Genomic DNA, 19,836 nt, shown 5'->3' with positions numbered 1-19,836 from the left:
GTCCATTAGAGGTGCAAGATGCAAAATTAAAAGCTTTGTTCCCTTGACTGTGATTTGCTATTCACATCAGCCTGAATTTACTAAGTAGTTTTCTCATTTGATTATCCCTCATTTCTAGAAAATATATTCCTCAATTGCCCGCAGTTCCCGGGTGACGCAAGTCTTTCTGCCTTTCTGTAGTAAATGTTTCCCAGAAATTAATTAGGGCACATCGCTGCTTTCTTTAAAACCACTCAGCAAAAGCATGCGCTGTGAATCGCTGAATGCAGCCTCTGATTGCAATCACGCCACACAGCCACTTCACTTCCTAATTGAGGCTGAGAAAAATGTACATCTTTCTGTTGACTTTTTTGATGCCGGTCCCAGAATATAATGTGTTATGCCCCTGTCCCACTTAGGAAACCTGAACGGAAACCTCAGGAGACTTTGCGCCCCACCCAAGGTTTCCGTGCGGTTCCCGGAGGTTTTTGTCAGTCTCCCTACCTGCTTCCACTACCTGCAACCTCCGGCAACCACCTGCAACCTCCGGCAACCTCCGGGAACCGCTCGGAAACCTTGGTTGGGGCGCAAAGTCTCCAGAGGTTTCCGTTCAGGTTTCCTAAGTGGGACAGGGGCATCACATTTCATCCTACACGCCGCAAGAACGACTGTGAATTGCCTTCGAGCATCATACACAGGTACATGCCTCTCCTGGATTCAATAGGTTTAGAGAGATACAGTGCGGAAACCGGCCCTTCGGCCCACCGAGTCCGCACTGACCAGTGATCCCTGCACATTGACACTATCCCACTCACACTAGGTCTCAAGGCTATATGTGATAGAAGCAGAATTAGGCCATTCGGCCCATCAAGTCTACTCCGCCATTCAATCATGGCTGATCTATCTCTCCCTCATAACCCCATTCTCCTGCCTTCTCCCCATAACCCCTGACACCCGTACAAATCAAGAATCTATCTATCTCTGCTTTAAACATATCCACTGACTTGTGGCCTCCACAGATTCACCACCCTCTGACTAAAGAAATTCCTCCTCATCTCCTTCCTAAAAGAACGTCCTTTAATTCTGAGGCTGTGACCTCTAGGCCTAGACTCTCCCACTAGTGGAAACATCCTCTCCACATCCACTCTATCCAAGCCTTTCACTATTCTGTAATGTTTCAATGAGGCCCCCCCCTCATTCTTCTAAACTCCAGCGAGTACAGGCCCAGTGCCGTCAAACGCTCATCATATGTTAACCCACTCATTCCTGGGATCATTCTTGTAAACCAGGGACAATTTACAATTTATACCGAAGCCAATTAACCTACAAACCTGCACGTCTTTGGAGTGTGGGAGGCAACCGGAGCAACAGGAGAAAACCCACGCAGGTCACGGGGAGAACGTGCAAACTCCAGACAGACAGCACCCGTAGTCGGGATCGAACCTGGGACTCTGGCGCCTTGAGTCAGCAACTCTACCGCTGCGCCACCGTGCCACTGATGGACAATGGACAACTGATGGAGTGGGGGGGGGCGGGGAGAAAGTGGGCAAACAGAGGTGGAGGCAGTGCAGCTGGGATATGTTGGCCGGTGTGGGCAAGTTGGGCCGAAGGGCCAGTTTCCACACTGTATCACTCTATGACTCTACAATAAGGGTCCCACCCCAAAACATCACCTATCCATGTTCCCCACAGATGCTGCCTGACCTGCTGAGTTACTCCAGCACTCTGTGAAACGTCACCTATCCATGTTCTCCACAGATGCTGCCTGACCCGCTGAGTTACTCCAGCACTCTGTGAAACGTCATCTATCCATGTTCTCCACAGATGCTGCCTGACCCGCTGAGTTACTCCAGCACTCTGTGTCTTTCCAAAGCTATCTTGTTCTAAAAAGTCCAGTAATTGATCAGAACCTCAGACGTCATCCTATAGAGCCCGCTATTTAAGCAGCTGGAACAGCTGGATTTTTGTCTGGGACACAGTTCCTTCCTTGGTAGAGCTGCTGTTTGCTTTTCCATGACACAGCTCAGAAAAAAACTCTATTTCCAATTAAATAAAAATAAGATCTGCTTTGCAGGGGGTGATGTACACCAGGGCTGCAAAACATCTGCTGCTCATCATATACTGGCCAGTCCTGCACTGTAGATTGACACAGAGTGCTGGAGTAACTCAGCCGGTCAGGCAGCATCTGTGGAGAACATGGATAGGTGACGTTTCACAGAGTGCTGGAGTAACTCAGCGGGTCAGGCAGCATCTGTGGAGAACATGGATAGGTGACGTTTCACAGAGTGCTGGAGTAACTCAGCGGGTCAGGCAGCATCTGTGGAGAACATGGATAGGTGACGTTTCACAGAGTGCTGGAGTAACTCAGCGGGTCAGGCAGCATCTGTGGAGAACATGGATAGGTGACGTTTCACAGAGTGCTGGAGTAACTCAGCGGGTCAGGCAGCATCTGTGGAGAACATGGATAGGTGACGTTTCACAGAGTGCTGGAGTAACTCAGCGGGTCAGGCAGCATCTGTGGAGAACATGGATAGGTGACGTTTCACAGAGTGCTGGAGTAACTCAGCGGGTCAGGCAGCATCTGTGGAGAACATGGATAGGTGACGTTTCACAGAGTGCTGGATTAACTCTGTGGCAATTAATTCTACAGATTCACCACCTTCTGACTAAAGAACTTCCTTTTCATCTCCTTTTGTAAAAGTACATCCTTTTATTCTGAAGCTATGCCCTCTAGTCCTAGACTCTCCCACTAGTGGAAACATCCTCTCCACTCCCACTCCATCCATGCCAAGTATTAGTGACGTGTACATCACAGAACAGGCCCTATCCATGTATCTGTCCTCCTCTGTGCCACCTCTTCCTTTCTTCCCCCCCCCCCTCACCCCCACATCAGTCTGACAAAGTGTCTCGACCCGAAACGTCACCTATTCCTTCGCTCCATAGATGCTGCCCCACCCGCTGAGTTTTTCCAGCATTTTTGTCTACCTTAAATATCTTTTAAATGTTGTTATATAACCTGCCTCAACTTACACCCCGGGGATCTTGTTCCATACACACACCATCCTCTGAGTGAAAAAGTTGCTCCTCAGATTCCTATTAAATCTTTCCCTTCTAACCCTAATCCTATGTCATCTGGTTCGTGTTTCTCCTACTCCGGGCAAGAGACTCTGTACGTCTACCCTCCACAATCCAAGTGATTGTCGTGTTTGAGATTACATGGATAGGACAGGTTTAGAGGGATATGGGCAGATGGGACTAATGTAGATAGGGTAGATAGGGTACTGTAGAGAGTACAGAGGAGATTTACTAGAATGTTGCCTGGGTTTCAGCAACTAAGTTACAGAGAAAGGTTGAACAAGTTAGGGCTTTATTCTTAAAGACTTGATAGAGGTCTTTAAAATGATGAGAGGGATAGACAGAGTTGACGTGGATCAGCTTTTCCCACTGAGAGTAGGGAAGATTCAAACAAGGGGACATGACTTGAGAATTAAGGGACAGAAGTTTAGGGGTAACATGAGGGGGAACTTCTTTACTCAGAGAGTGTGGCTGTGTGGAATGAGCTTCCAGTGAAGGTGGTGGAGGCAGGTTCGTTTTTATCATTTAAAAATAAATTGGATAGTTATATGGACGGGAAAGGAATGGAGGGTTATGGTCTGAGCACAGGTATATGGGACTAGGGGAGAATACGTGTTCGGCACGGACTAGAAGGGTCGAGATGGCCTGTTTCCGTGCTGTAATTGTTATATGGTTATATGGTATGTGGGTCGGTGTGGGCAAGTTGGGCCGAAGAGCCTATTTCCATGCTGTATGGTTATAACTCTATGAATATTATCATGCATAAAGGGCCTGTCCCACTTGGATGACCTAATCCACGAGTTTAGAAGACATATAGACGAGTTGAAAAAAATGTCACGGTTGTAATGACTCGCCAAAGTAAAAGACCTCCTGCGACTATGTCTACGACCTCCTACAACGAGCTTCACAACCTACTATGACCTACCTACAAGTAAAAAGTATCGATTTTTTCCATGCCGACCTTTTTTTGCTCGTGGACATTTTTTTATCAGGTTGGAAAAAACGCCGCGACCTACTTAAGGCCACGAGTGTGCGGAGACCACTCACGACCATGAGGAAGAGTTACGAAGACCTCCTAAGACCTCGTGTCGACCATGCTGTGAGTATGAGTCAAGGGCAAACTCGGCAGAGGTCGCCAATTAGGTCGTACAAGTGGGACAGGGGCTTAAGTGTATAATGGTAGTTTAGATACCACATTCACAGTGGTTTTCTCAGTTGCGTGCTTATCCGTGTGTTGAAGCACAAGTATACAAGTATAGAAGCTGGCAGGTCAGGTCACAGGTGTATAAGATGTTGGTGAGGCCTCATTTAGAGTATTGCGTTCAGTTCTGAGAACCATCCCACCATGACGGAATCAGGGGATATGGGGAGAAGGCAGGAACAGGGTACTGATTTTGGATGATCAGCCATGATCACATTGAATGGCGGTGCTGGCTCAAAGGGCCGAATGGCCTACACCTGCTATTTTCTATGTTTCTATTTTGGAAAGGTTACATAGAAGATTTTGAAACATTGAAACAGTGAAAATAGGTGCAGGAGGAGGCCATTCGGCCCTTCGAGCCTGCACCGCCATTCATTGTGATCATGGCTGATCGTCCCCTATCAATAACCCGTGCCTGCCTTCTCCCCATATCCCTTGATTCCACTAGCCCCAATCTATAAGAGCTCAATCTAACTCTCTCTTAAATTCATCCAGTGAATTGGCCTCCACTGCCTTCTGTGGCAGAGAATTCAACAGATTCACAACTCTCTGGGTGAAAACGTTTTTTCTCATCTCAGTCTTAAATGGCCTCCCCTTTATTCTTAGACTGTGGCCCCTGGTTCTGGACGCCCAACATTGGGAACATTTTTCCTGCATCTAGCTTGTCCTGTCCTTTTATAATTTTATATGTTTCTATGAGACGCCCCCTCATCCTTCTAAACACCAGTGAATACAAGCCTAGTCTTTTCAATCTTTCCTCATATGACAGTCCCGCCATCCCAGGGATCAATCTCGTGAGCCTACGTTGCACTGCCTCAATCACAAGGATGTCCTTCCTCAAATTAGGAGACCAAAACTGCACACAATACTCCACACAATACATTTACGAGGATGTTGCCAGGATTTGAGGGTGTGGGCTACAGGGAGAGGTTGAGTAGGCTGGGTCTCTATTCCCTGGAGTGCAGGAGGATGAGGGGTGATCTTATAGAGGTGTACAAAATGATGTGAAGAATAGATCGGGTAGATGCACAGACTCTCTTGCCCAGAGTAGGGGAATCGAGGGTAACTGAGGGTCCCTACGCACACTTGGGGACAATTTTACATTTATACAGAAGCCAATTAATCTACAAACCTGCACGTCTTTGGAGTGCGGGAAGAAACCGGAGCACCCGGAGAAAACCCACGCAGGTCAACAGACAATAGACAATAGGTGCAGGAGTAGGCCATTCGGCCCTTCGACCCAGCACCGCCATTCAATGTGATCATGGCTGATCATCCCCAATCAGTACCCCGTTCCTGCCTTCTCCCCATATCCCCTGACTCCGCTATCTTTAAGAGCCCTATCTAGCTCTCTCTTGAAAGCATCCAGAGAACCGGCCTCCACCGCCCTCTGAGGCAGAGAATTCCACAGACTCACCACTCTCTGTGTGAAAAAGTGTTTCCTCGTCTGCGTTCTAAATGGCTTACCCCTTATTCTTAAACTGTGTGGCCCCTGGTTCTGGACTCCCCCAACTTCGGGAACATGTTTCCTGCCTCTAGCGTGTCCAAGCCCTTAATAATCTTATATGTTCTAATGAGATATCCTCTCACCCTTCTAAACTCCAGAGTGTACAAGCCCAGCTGCTCCATTCTCTCAGCATATGTCAGTCCCGCCATCCCGGGAATTAACCTTGTAACCAAGCCCTTAATAATCTTATATGTTTCACGGGGAGAACGTACAGACGGCACCTGTAGTCGGGATGGAACCCGGGCCTCTTGGCGCTGTGAGGCAGCAACTCTACCGCTGCGCCACCGTGCCGCATAATAGCTTTGATAGATGTGAGCTGAAGCTGATCCAAGGCCTGCCCATCGTTCTCCCACCCGCTCCCTCGCTCCACAATTACAATTGTTCCGTTGACGGGCAGCAAGGAGAGACAAGTTGTAATTTGAATCCCCGTGTGTAGCCCTGCTCTCCACTCACACACTTGGTTCACGGCTCCAAGAAGTTGTCAAGCAGACGTTCCTTTCAGTAAACGCTTGGAAGTGGCGTAAGAGAGGAGCGCGTACATGTTGGTGTCTGTGGCAGACATCCCTGCCCACAGGCATGGGAACAACACAGGGGGAGACGGGACACAATGCACACCAAATCACTGGGTACATTGACACGTATAATTGCCCAATCCCCTTCCTTTCCTTTCCCTTTTCATCCATATCTATTCCTTTGTTCTAAACATTTCTAAAGGCAGCTTCAGACACGACCTTAAACACAGAATGGGTTTGTGCGCAGGGCTCAGCATTGTTCCCAGTGAATTTCCTTCAATGAGAAGCATAAAGTCACTTGCAGGGCGTTTATTTCCTCTCCACGGAGAGTAAAAGGGAATGGCACGGTGGTGCACCGGTAGAGCTACTGCCCTACAGCGCCAGAGACCCGGGTTCTCCGGTTACAATAGACAACAGACAATAGGTGCAGGAGTAGGCCATCGGACCTTTGAGCCAGCACCGCCATTCAATATGATCATGGCTGATCATCCCCAATCAGTTCCTGCCTTCTCCCCTGATTCCACTATCTTTAAGAGCCCTATCTAGCTCTCTTGAAAGCATCCAGAGAACCGGCCTCCACCGTCCTCCGAGGCAGAGAATTCCACAGACTCACCACGATCTGCGAGAAAAAGTTCCTTGTCTCCATTCTAAATGGCCACAGAATAAGGGGTAAGCCATTTAGAATGGAGACGAGGAAACACTTTTTCCACACAGAGTTGTGAGTCTGGAATTCTCTGCCTCAGAGGGCGGTGGAGGCCGGTTCTCTGGATGCTTTCAAGAGAGAGCTAGATAGGGCTCTTAAAGATAGCGGAGCCAGGGGATATGGGGAGAAGGCAGGAACGGGGTACTGATTGGGGATGATCAGCCATGATCACATTGAATGGTGGTGCTGGCTCAAAGGGCTGAATGGCCTACTTATCTATCTATCTATCTATCTATCTATCTATCTATCTATCTATCTATCTCAGAACTGAACAAGGAGGAGGACACAAATGCAGGCTCAGACACAGGGCAGATCAGTCTTCAGAGTTTAATCGGTCCAAGTCGGTACACAGGTAAGCAAAACAGAGGCAACAGTACAATCTAGGAGCAGGCAAAAAACAGAGGTCGAAAAACAGGCAATAGTCGAGGTCACAAGATTTCTAGAGCTGGAATGAGGTGATACCAAGTAGCATACACAACGAACTGGCAATGAGAACTAAAACACAAAGGGCTTAAATACAGACTAGCAGGGGATAACGAGACACAGGTGAAACACATCAGGGCGGGGCCAATAATCACATGAGGGTAAACGACCTGACAGGAAATGGGACCTGAAACAAGAGGAGATGTGAGACACCAAAATAAAACAAGAATGCACACTCTAATACTAAAAAACAATAAGAAACAGAAACTAGATCAAACCCGAGACCTGACAGTACCCCCCCCTCCACGGCCGGCTCCTGACGGCCCAGGATCTTCAGGATGTTGGCGCCGATATTCCCTGATAAGTTCAGGGTCGCATATGTTGCGAGCCGGCACCCAAGACCGCTCCTCAGGTCCATAACCCTCCCAATCCACAAGATACTGACAACCACAACCACGCCGGCGCATCCCCAGCAACCGGCTGACTGTAAACACCGGACCCCCATCAAGGAACCGGGGGGGCGGAGGGGGTGTGGAGGCAGGGACCAGAAGACTCTCCTTAAATGGCTTCAGTCGGGAGACATAGAAAGTAGGGTGGACCCTCATGGCACGGGGGAGTTTGAGACGAACCGCCACAGGATTGATCACCTTCGATATGGGGAAAGGATCAACAAAACGGGGAGCCAGTTTCCGGGATTCCACCCTCAGAGGTAAGTCTCGAGTGGAGAGCCACATCTTTTGGCCAGGCGAGTATACTGGAGCCGGCGTTCTTCCACGATCAGCCATCCTCTTGTAACGCGTAGAACTGCGCAACAGCATCTGACGAGCCCCATTCCAAACCTTGTGACAGCGACGGATGAGAGCCTGAGTGGAGGGCACACTGGACTCCTTCTCCACAGCAGGGAACAATGGCGGTTGATAACCATAGGCACACTGGAATGGAGAGAGACCAGAGGAGGAGCAAGGAAGTGTGTTGTGTGCATACTCCACCCAAATAAGGTGTTTGCTCCAAGTTGAAGGGTTCTGTGCCACCAAGCACCGTAGTCCTGTCTCCAATTCCTGGTTAAGGCGTTCAGTCTGTCCATTGGATTCCGGGTGATAACCAGATGTAAGGCTGACCGTGTCATCCAACAGAGAACAAAACTCCTTCCAAAACCTGGACACGAACTGAGGCCCCCGGTCAGACACAATGTCCCTGGGAAATCCATGAATTCGAAAAACATGAGACAGCATGACCTCTGCCGTTTTCTTGGCGGAGGGAAGCTTGTGCAACGGAATGAAATGGACCATCTTAGAAAATCTCTCCACTACAGTCACGACTGTGCTGTTGCCTTCAGAAGAGGGCAAGCCCGTAACAAAGTCCATGGAGATGTCTGACCAGGGGCATGAGGGGACAGGCAGCGGATTCAGGAGGCCAAAGGCGGCCCGACGTGAGGTCTTGTTCCGAGCACAAATACTGCAGGCGGCGACGTACTCCTTAATCCCCCTCTCCATGGAAGGCCACCAAAACCTTTGTTTGGCCACAAACAGGGTTCGGCGGACACCGGGATGACAGGAGATCTGAGACGTATGAGCCCAGTGAATCACCTGTGAACGAAGAGACTCGGGAACAAACAGACGATTAGAAGGACACCCTAGCGGAGACTGAACACCAGCAGTTGCCTCGGAAACTCTCTTCTCAATCTCCCAAGTAACTGCTCCAACAAAACAGGAAGCAGGCAGAATGGGAGTTGAAACCTTAGGGGCCGGGTCAGGATCAAACTGTCTGGAGAGAGCATTAGGTTTGCCATTCTTGGCACCTGGGCGGTAAGACAGTACAAAATCAAATCGATTAAAGAAGAGAGCCACCTTGCTTGGCGCGAGTTGAGGCGTTTGGCTGACTTGATGTATTCCAGGTTCTTGTGGTCTGTCCAAACTAGAAACGGCTGCTCTGTGCCCTCCAACCAGTGTCTCCATTCCTCCAAGGCTGTTTTAACCGCTAACAGTTCACGGTTACCCACATGGTAATTTCTCTCAGCAGGAGAAAGCTTTCTTGAGAGGAGAGCGCAGGGATGTAATCGACCATCTGTGGGGGATTTCTGGGAGAGTACGGCCCCGATGCCCACACCCGAGGCGTCCACTTCAACCACGAACTGGAGTGACGGGTCAGGGTGAACCAGGATGGGGGCTGAGGAGAAGCTCCTCTTGAGTCTCATAAATGCAGTTTCTGCTTGAGGGGACCAAGAGAAAGGCACGTGGGGTGAGGTAAGAGCATGGAGTGGTGCAGCAGTGACACTAAAGTTCCGGATAAACTTCCTATAAAAATTAGCAAACCCAAGGAACCCCTGAAGTCGCTTACGACTGGAGGGTGTAGGCCAGTTGGCCACAGCACTGACCTTGCACGGGTCCATCTGTATACCAGCAGGTGATACAAAATAACCAAGGAATTGAACAGTGTTAACATGAAATTCACATTTCTCAGCTTTCACAAACAGATCATTCAGGAGCAAACGTTCCAGCACCTGGTGTACATGCTGCACATGGGAAGTCTCGTCTGGAGAAAAGATCAAAATGTCATCAAGGTACACAAACACAAATCTGTTCAGCATGTCCCGTAATACATCATTAACCATTCCTTGAAAAACTGCTGGAGCATTAGTAAGACCAAACGGCATGACCAGATATTCATAATGACCACAGGGTGTGTTAAACGCAGTTTTCCATTCATCCCCCTCCCTTATCCTCACCAGATGATAAGCATTTCTAAGATCTAACTTGGTGAATACCTTAGCGTCTTTTAACAGTTCAAATGCAGAGGAGATAAGAGGAAGAGGGTACCTGTTTTTAACAGAAATGTCATTGAGTCCTCTGTAGTCAATGCAGGGCCGAAGTGTACCATCCTTCTTATCCACAAAGAAGAATCCAGCTCCTGCAGGTGAAGAGGAAGGTCTGATGATCCCAGCAGCAAGGGCATCGTCAATGTATTTTTCCATGGCGAGCCGCTCAGGTGAAGACAATGAATAGAGACGACCCTTAGGAGGCGCTGTACCTGGCAGAAGGTCGATGCAGCAGTCGTACGGTCTATGCGGCGGAAGAGATGTGGCCTTGGCCTTGTTGAACACCTCCTTTAAGTCCAGATAACACGAGGGAACCTTGGAGATATCTGGAAAATCCTCCTCCCTTGAACGGGAAGGCTGCCGGAGGGTGGTCCTGGAAGATCCCAGCAAACTGCTCCTTGACGGATCCTTCATAGACGCAGGTGAAGAATCATGCAGATAGATGAGTTTACAGTTATTCCCCCAAGAAATTATTTCCCCAGTACCCCAGTTCATGTGAGGATTATAATAAGACAACAAAGGGAGCCCCAACACCAGAGGATGAAGAGGACAGTCGAGGAGATGAAAACTGATGGTCTCAAGGTGATTACCTGCCACGATGAGTTGAACAGGTTGAGTTCGGTGAATTACCCTGTACAGTAGGCGCCCATCCAGTGCACTAGCCTCCAGAGGATCTTGAAGCTGTTCACGTTCCAGCTCCAATTCATCAGCCAAGCGAATGTCCATGAAGTTCTCATCTGCCCCAGAATCAACCAAAGCCTGCAGGGAGTGCCACTGGGAATGCACCAACAATTGTACCGTCGTGAGTTGACGAGAGGAACGGCCCATAGGAGTGGTACAACTCACCAATGTCCTCTCTTTCATTGGTGAGCCTTGTCTTTTACTGAACAGCTGTTCAACAAATGTCCCAGTTCACCACAGTAAAAACACCTCCCCTCCCTTAGGCGGCGCTGCCGTTCCTCCGGGCTGAGTTTGGCTCGTCCCACCTGCATGGGCTCCTCTGAAGAGACAGGTGGCGCTGTAGGCTGACTGGACCGGCCGAGAGGGAACAAGTCCCGACCGGAAGGTGAAGGGCGACGCTGCCGCCACGGCTGGGAGGAGGAGCGAACTGCTGCCGATCTCCGCTCTCGCTCTATTTCTCTGAGTCTAGCGTCAATCTGGACAGCCAGGGAAATCATAGACTCGAAGTCGGAAGGCAGTGTTAGTGGAACCAATTGATCTTTGATAGCTTCAGACAATCCATTGCGAAAAGCATCCAACAAAGCAGCCTCATTCCATCCACTCTTAGCAGCAACAGTTCGAAAGTCAATAGCAAAATCCATAACTGCGATTACCTTGTTTCATGGAGACCAGGTTCTGTGAAGCCTCTCGGCCAGGATTGGAGTGATCAAACGTGCGGGACAGAGCTTCCATGAACAGGACTGACATCAGGCAAACAGGAGAATTCTGAGACCATTCCACCGTGGCCCAATCCTCCGCTCTGCCCGACAGGTGCGTGATGATAAAGGCTACCCTTGAGCGTTCTGATGGAAAGGAAGCCGCTTGAAGTTCGAAATGAAGTCCACACTGAATCAAAAAAGGTCTACACGTCTCCAATTACCCTAAAAAGTGTTCCGGTCTTGCCAGGTGGACGAATGGAGATGCTGCAGCAGCCGTGGCCCTCGGAGCTCCTGGAGACCCAGACAAGGAAACAGACTCGGCAGGCACGGGAGCTGCAGCAGGAAACAAAGAATTCAGCCGAGTAACCAGGTGTTCAAACCGAAAACTTAAAGTGTTCACCTGTGAACCGATGTCCGCCTGGAACCCCTGCTGACGCTCGCCAAGGTCCCGGAACCCGGTGACGATCGAAGTGAGTTGACCCTCATAATGCGAGATGTGCTCCTCTTGCTTCTGGAGTGCTGCACGAAAAGGATCAGAGCCCGCTGAGTCCATTGTTGGCCAGTTCGTAATATCAGAACTGAACAAGGAGGAGGACACAAATGCAGGCTCAGACACAGGGCAGATCAGTCTTCAGAGTTTAATCGGTCCAAGTCCGTACACAGGTAAGCAAAACAGAGGCAACAGTACAATCTAGGAGCAGGCAAAAAACAGAGGTCGAAAAACAGGCAATGGTCGAGGTCACACGATTTCTAGAGCTGGACCGAGGTGATACCAAGTATCATACACAACGAACTGGCAATGAGAACTAAAACACAAAGGGCTTAAATACAGACTAGCAGGGGATAACGAGACACAGGTGAAACACATCAGGGCGGGGCCAATAATCACATGAGGGTAAACGACCTGACAGGAAATGGGACCTGAAAGAAGAGGAGATGCGAGACACCAAAATAAAACAAGAATGCACACTCTAATACTAAAAAACAATAAGAAACAGAAACTAGATCAAACCGAGACTAGATCAAACCTGACACTAATAGCTTGCACATCAGATGCTACTTGTGTCCATGAAAGTCTGGAAGTTTCTCTCTTCCCAATTATGTAGTGAGAAATATTGGCACCGCTATCTTGAGAAGGTGGATTCCAAGCCAGGTAGCACTTTTCTGCAGTAACACCGGAAACCTTCAAACCACATCGGGTGGGCCGGGCCTATCAAGAACCTTAACAGTTATAGGAATAGATTTCTCTCCACCTACGTTACTGAGCTTAAGTATGTAATGTCCTCCATCAGTTCGTATACAATCCTTGACAGTAAGACTAGTTCTTTGAATGCTGGATTTAATCTCCATTCTTGCAACATTTATATCAATATCTTTGCCATCTTTGATCCATGCTACATCACCATATAACAACCATATAACCATATAACAATTACAGCACGGAAACAGGCCATCTCGGCCCTACAAGTCCATGCCGAACAACTTTTTTCCCTTAGTCCCACCTGCCTGCACTCATATCATAACCCTCCATTCCCTTCTCATCCATATGCCTATCCAATTTGACATCAGGGATAGGTTTACCATGGATGTCAGCATCCAATACAAAGGTGTCTCCTGCATTAACAATAATTATATCTTTGTACTTGGGGTCCATGGAAACCCTTGGAGCTTCAATTTCATCTCTCGCTGTAATTGGTCCAGAGCTTTCAGATGGTTCACTGAAAATACCAGCTGCATTTCTCGCAAGTACTCTAAATTCATATCTTGCATCTTCAGTTAATCCAGTAACTGTAAATTCAGTTTCAATAATGTTTGTAAAACTAGCTTTTATCCAGCGACCATCAGGAAGATCTTTCTTTTCAATAACATACCCAGTAATTTTGCTTCCACCATCATATTGAGGCTTTTTCCATTGTAGAGTAACATAATTTCTTGTGATGACAACTCCCTCAGGACAGCCAGGTGGATCACAAGGATCACGTGCTACATAACATTCGGACACCTTGCTAAGTTTACCAATGCCAACAATATTCTCTGCAGACACTCTGAATTCATATTCAATACCTTCTTCCAGGTTATTACACTTGTATTGTGTATCCTGAAGAATGGTCTTGTTTAATTTTGTCCAGAGAATACTGTTTCTTTCTTTGCGTTCAAGGTGGTAACCTAATATTTTACTTCCACCATCAATCACTGGTTCATTCCATTGCACGTACATATTGTCTTTTGTGGCAGATGACACAAATGGAGTTCCTGGTGGTCCGGGTAGTTTGTACGGGTACTGTGCTATTACTGCTGTAGAATCCAAAGATTAACTATTTCCATATCTATTTTCAGCAAAGATTCTGAATTGATATTCAGATCCTGTGGTAAGTTTAGTGATTTTAATCGTTGTCCGTGCCACAGTTGCAGACACCAGGTTCCATGTAACTGTAGTTGTGTCCCGTTTCTCAACTATGTAATTGTTAATTTGACATCCTCCAGTATATTCAGGTGGATTCCATGATATTACAATGAAATTCGCACTAACTTCATCAAATCTTACAGGTCCAATTGGTGGACCAAGGTTTATCAAGCACGGTAATACCAATTTCTTCTGTTACTGTTCCGCCAGCATTTGTAGCACTTACTGAATACTTCCCATAGTCATCTCTGTGCCTTTCTTTTATAAGAAGGGTTGTAGCTGTTTCTCCATCTTCAACATTAACTCTTGTTGTTTGTTTTAGTGTCTGCCCATCTTTCATCCATACAATCTTGGGCTTTGGACGGCCAATAAATGGAACTTCAATCTTCAGAGTTTCCCCGGCTTGAACACTATATGTGTTGAATAAGAGCCTAAATTCTGGTGCTATACTTTGATCTTTGGCTATCACTGGCACAGCCATCAGTCTAGGGTCACTTTTTCCTTTCTCGTTGAAAGCAATCGCAAGGAACAGATATTCTTGCCCTGAACTGAGACCAGAAACAACTGCATCGCAAGTTTTGGATTGGGTAGCAACACTCCACTTCTCCGATCCTTTAGGTTGCATTTCAACCAAGTATCCCATGATTCTGCTACCTCCATCGTGGTCAGGTTTCTCCCAAATAAGTGACACAGTCTTTTGAGTGACATCGACAAGGGTGATCTTTCCTGGTGGTAAAGGTGGCTCAGAAGCCTTTACAGCATCCACAGTTTCAACAGGTACACCAACACCAAACTCATTTTCTGCCATTACTCGGAAATAATAAATAGCTCCTTCAGCTAGATTCTCAATTTTGAGATTGCATTTACTACATTTAGTGGTTACATTAGCATAGGCTTTTCCAGATGTGGTCTTACTAGAGCCCTATACAACTGCAGAAGAACCTCTCTACTCCTATACTGAAATACTCTTGTTATGAAGGCCGACATTCCATTAGCTTTCTTCACTGCCTGCTGTACCGGCACACCAACTTTCAGTGACTGGTGTACAAGGACACCCAGGTCTCGGTGCACCTCCCCGTTACCTAACCTAACCCCATTGAGATAATAATCTGCCCCCTTGTTTTTGCTGCCAAAATGGGTAACCTCACTTTTATCTATATTATACTGCAACTGCCACACATCTGCCCACTCATTCAACCTGTCCAGGTCAGGTCACCCTGCAACTTCCTAACATCCTCTTCACAGTTCACACTCCCAGCTTTGTGTCATCCGCAAACTTGCTCGTGTTGCTCCTAATTCCCTCTTCCAAATCATTCATATATATGGCAAACAGTTGCGGCCCCAACACCGAGCCTTGCGGCACTCTAGTCGCCACTGCCTGCCATTCTGAAAAGGACCCGTTCACTCCTACTCTTTGTTTCCGGTCTGCCAACCAATTTTCTATCCGAGTCAACCAATACCTTGTGCTCTAATTTTAGTCACCAGTCACCTGTGCGGGACCTTGTCAAATGCTTTCTGAAAGTCTAGGTACACTACATCCACTGGCTCCCCTTCATCCATTTTACTTGTCACATCCTCAAAAAATTCCAGAAGATTAGTCAAGCATGATTTCCCTTTCATAAAGCCATGTTGACTTGGACTAATCCTTTTACTGCTATCCAATTGCCCCATTATTACCTCTTTAATAATTGACTCCAGCATCTTTCCCACCACTGAAGTCAGGCTAACTGGTCTGTAATTCCCCGTTTTCTCTCTCGCTCCTTTCTTGAAAAGTGGGATAACATTAACTATCCTCCAATCCACAGGAACTGATCCTGAATCTATTGAGCATTGGAAAATGATCACCAATGTGTCCACTATCTCCAGAGCCACCTCCCTGAGGACCCTGGGATGCAGTCCATCAGGCCCAGGGGATTTATCATCCTTCAATTCCATTAGCCTACCCAATACTATTTCTCGCTTAATGAAAATTTCTTTGGTCGATGTATGAATAATTCCTGAGATATTATGGTCAACCATCATCAATTTGGTTCAAATGCTTGCATTATTTGACAAAGAATAGATAATTTTCCTGAAACTCTAGAAAATATTATTTTTTCAATGAAAAGGTGTCTAGGTTATTTATCTCAATTCAAGTTATTTTTGCACTGATTAACATGATAACACTCAGAATTCACTGGCTGCAAATACACTTTAAATCATTCTGAGTAATATGATAATGTGTTATATAAACATTCCTTTCTATCTATATCTAGTTTGGTAATTCTTATTATCAAATATTGTTTAACCTACTATTCAATGCATTACATCTGTAATTCAATTTGTATTTATTCCAGGATAAAGTATAAGCATCAATTAATTTAATATGAATAACATATTATATTGAAGTAAATAACATCAACGTTCCTTTCTTGACATTGACTATTCATCTCATGCAGTACTGCCACATTTTCCTACACATAACAGAAGATATCCTCAGGATCCTTTGCCTGGATTGTAATTTCACGTGGTACACTGCATCCTGCATCATTCTGTGATCTTACTCTGAAAGTGTATTCTTTCCCTTCTTGCAGATCATTAATTTGAAATTGCATATTCTTGGATCTCATCAACTCACACCATTTATCCCCTTCAAGCATTTTTTCAACAACATAACTAATAATTCGAGATCCACCATCACTTGTTGGTTTCTTCCACACCAAAGTGCATGATTTATTTGATATAGCTGAAGCTTTCAAGTCTACCACTGGCCCAGGCTCCTCTGCGTTAAGAAAATGTGTTGTTATTAGTAGAAAATTATTGCAGTTTTAAGTTTTCTGTTTAACATTCTGAAAAATAATTATGCTACATCCTGAAGTCATAACTTTTTATTTCTTACCTGAAGCTTTCACAGCATTTTTCGTCTCACATGGTTCACCAATGCCATATTCATTTTCAGCTAGTACTCTGAAGTAGTAATATTTACTCTCTTCCAAGTTGATAACTCTGAAACTTGTCTTGGAACATTCAGTTGCTACAGTTGACCATGCCTTTCTTTCAGCATCTCGTTTCTCTACAATGTAATTTTTTACTGGGCTGCCGCCATCAATAAGAGGAGGATCCCAGGATATAACAGCATGATCTTTAGTTGTTTCCTTAACAATAAGATTAATTGGTGGACCAGGAGTGTCTAATTTAAAAGGTAAAAGTAAGTAAGTAGCTGCCTCATAAAATAAAACAATAACAATCAACTAGCTCTAAATTAATAAAATATTATTTTTATGAAATAATTAATAACTTACCAAGAGCCTTTACAATAATTGTGTATGCCTTTACTCCACTGCTATTTTCTAAAGTTAAAATGTATTTTCCAGCATCGTATCTATTCACATTCTTACAGTATAACATTGTGTCATAATCTGAAATTCTGATATCGAGTTCTTGTCTATCTTTGATGTTGGCATCCATCTTAGCCCAACTAATCTTTGGTGTAGGTCGACCTCTCACAGGCATGTAGATTTGCATTGTGACACCAGCACGGAGAACAAGTACCTTCCTTAAGTCAGCGTCGAGATCTGCTTCAGGAGCTACTGTTCAGAAAAATAAGTAATGAAATCTCTATTACCATATTTAGTATGTGCATCAGTGATGTACATCTAACAGATCACAGAACCAGAGCCATCTGCCTTGCCATCTTATTGCACCATTGAGAACTCTCGTCGTCATAGGGTGGGGAAATAAAGTATTTGAATCTTTTAAAAGCCAAAATAGAATCTTGGTAAGTACGGAACAAGAGATTACAGGGATGGGCAGGAATGTAGAACTGATTTTACGATAAGAGCAGCCATGAACTTATAAATGATGGAAGATACTTGAGAGGCTAAGGGGCCTCCTCCTACTCCTAATTTGTTTTTTTGCTCTGTACCATGCTACTCCCACCCCAACGAACACGTTTCATTATGGTAGGGAATGGTTTTGATAGTTTTCCATCAATCCCTTCCAATAGTTCTTCCTTGTGCAATAACTCTAGTTCCAGGCCCATGAAACAAAAGTGAAAGAAAGTGACATGCAAGAGAGGTGGAGATATTAACTCGGAAACAGGAAGGGATAAGAAACCCAGACAAATTAGAAGAACGGAAGTACAGAATTGTGATTATTCTTTCAGATACTTGTCCATGAATATTTGAAATTATGGTATGAGATTACATTCTGCATTAATTTAGTTGTTTGAAATTGACCAGGGAATCAGCAAAAGGACAGATATCTAATGTGTTGGTTATTTTATGACACATCGTTTAATTTCCTACATATTAATTTTGAAACTTACTCAGTATATCCTTGGCTGTATGTTTTTCAGGCACTTCGCTTGGATCACTGAAACCTATTTTGTTAACTGCGCTTACACGGAACTGGTATTCAGTTCCATCACATAGTCCTGTTGCAGTATAGTTTGTTTCATGGAGAGCCCTTGGAATATTGCATTTTATCCAGTTTTCAGCATCAGCACGTTTAACTTCAACTAGATATCCCAAAATCGGACTGCCACCATCATATGCTGGTTTACTCCATGACAAGCTGACCGTACTACGAGTTGTATCGATGACTTTTGGGAAAGCAGGAGGTCCTGGGGGATCTAAGTGAAAATAATAATTTATATGAAAAAATTGTTAGAAAAGAAAAGAAAAGATCACAATAAAATATACCCATATATAGATATGATTATATATCTGCTTATATTGAGGATCAAAAGCAATTGCTGATTTAGAAGGTTCACTGGGTTTGCCTGGTCCAGCTTAATTCAAAGCAATAACTCTGTATTCATACTCAGTTCCTTCCTGAAGTCCTGTAGCTTTTAACAGTTCTTTCCAATACTGGCCTCCTATTGACTTTTGACCAGCTTACAGCACTTGCCTCACGTTTCTCCAGTAAATATCCAGTCACAGGAGAGCCACCATCGTCTGATGGTGCTTTCCAGCTAACAGTCATATGATCTTTGGTGATGTTGCTAATTACTGGAGGATCACATGGCCCAGGTACATCTACAAAGAATACACAGTATGCATTAGATATATTTTAAGTATTAATAAATTCAAAATAAAAATAGCTACAAAGCCAACATTTTAAATTTACCATATGGATTCTTGGCAACAACTGAATTTGTCATTATTGCGTCACCAATGCCATACTTGTTTTCAGCACTGACACGGAATTGTTATTCATGTCCTTCAATCAGCTTTTCTACACCACACTTTGTAAGTTGTACATTAGCAGTAACTTGAGCCCAATTAGGACGGCTTGTCTCACGTTTGTCAACAATGTAGTTTGTAATCTAAGCACCACCATCTTCGAGAGGAGGTTCCCAACTCAATATAACACGATCTGAATATACATTGCCAATCTTGATAGAAACTGGTGGACCAGGTTTATCTGTAAAAAAAAACCCAGAAATTAAGATCTATCAATGTTTAACAAAAATATTTTTCCTTGGAATAAGTCAATTTATTTTAACATTTTGTTTTTCCCCCTTTTAGTCATTAGCTTCTCAAGGAAAAATATTATTTTAATGCATGACTTTCTCAAGAGATATTTGTTATTTATTAAATATCGATAAACTTGCATATTTATAAAGCACCTGTACAGTTAACAGTAGATTCATACATACAGTATATAAAGTAGCATAATTTATTTACCGAGTACTTTCAGTTTTGCGTGGGCTGATTTGGATCCACTCTGGTTTTCTGCAATAATTGTGTACTCTCCAGTTTCTTTTCTTTGTACACTAAATAGTTCAAGTGTGCACAGATTCCTTACTCTGGTTATCTTAACGCCTTCAGCGGATGTTATTATCGTGCCATCTTT

The 19,836-nt window shown here is 45.2% G+C and overlaps 1 pseudogene; it reads right to left on the bottom strand.

Moving 5' to 3' along the window:
• Window positions 1-12,078: 12,078 nt before the first annotated feature.
• Window positions 12,079-14,806, bottom strand: LOC129715130 (titin-like; annotated as a pseudogene).
• Window positions 14,807-19,836: the final 5,030 nt, after the last annotated feature.

The sequence above is a fragment of the Leucoraja erinacea genome, unplaced genomic scaffold, assembly GCF_028641065.1.
Source record: "Leucoraja erinacea ecotype New England unplaced genomic scaffold, Leri_hhj_1 Leri_102S, whole genome shotgun sequence".
Classification (NCBI taxonomy): Eukaryota; Metazoa; Chordata; class Chondrichthyes; order Rajiformes; family Rajidae; genus Leucoraja; species Leucoraja erinaceus.
This window is presented reverse-complemented; position numbering and strand designations above follow the sequence as displayed.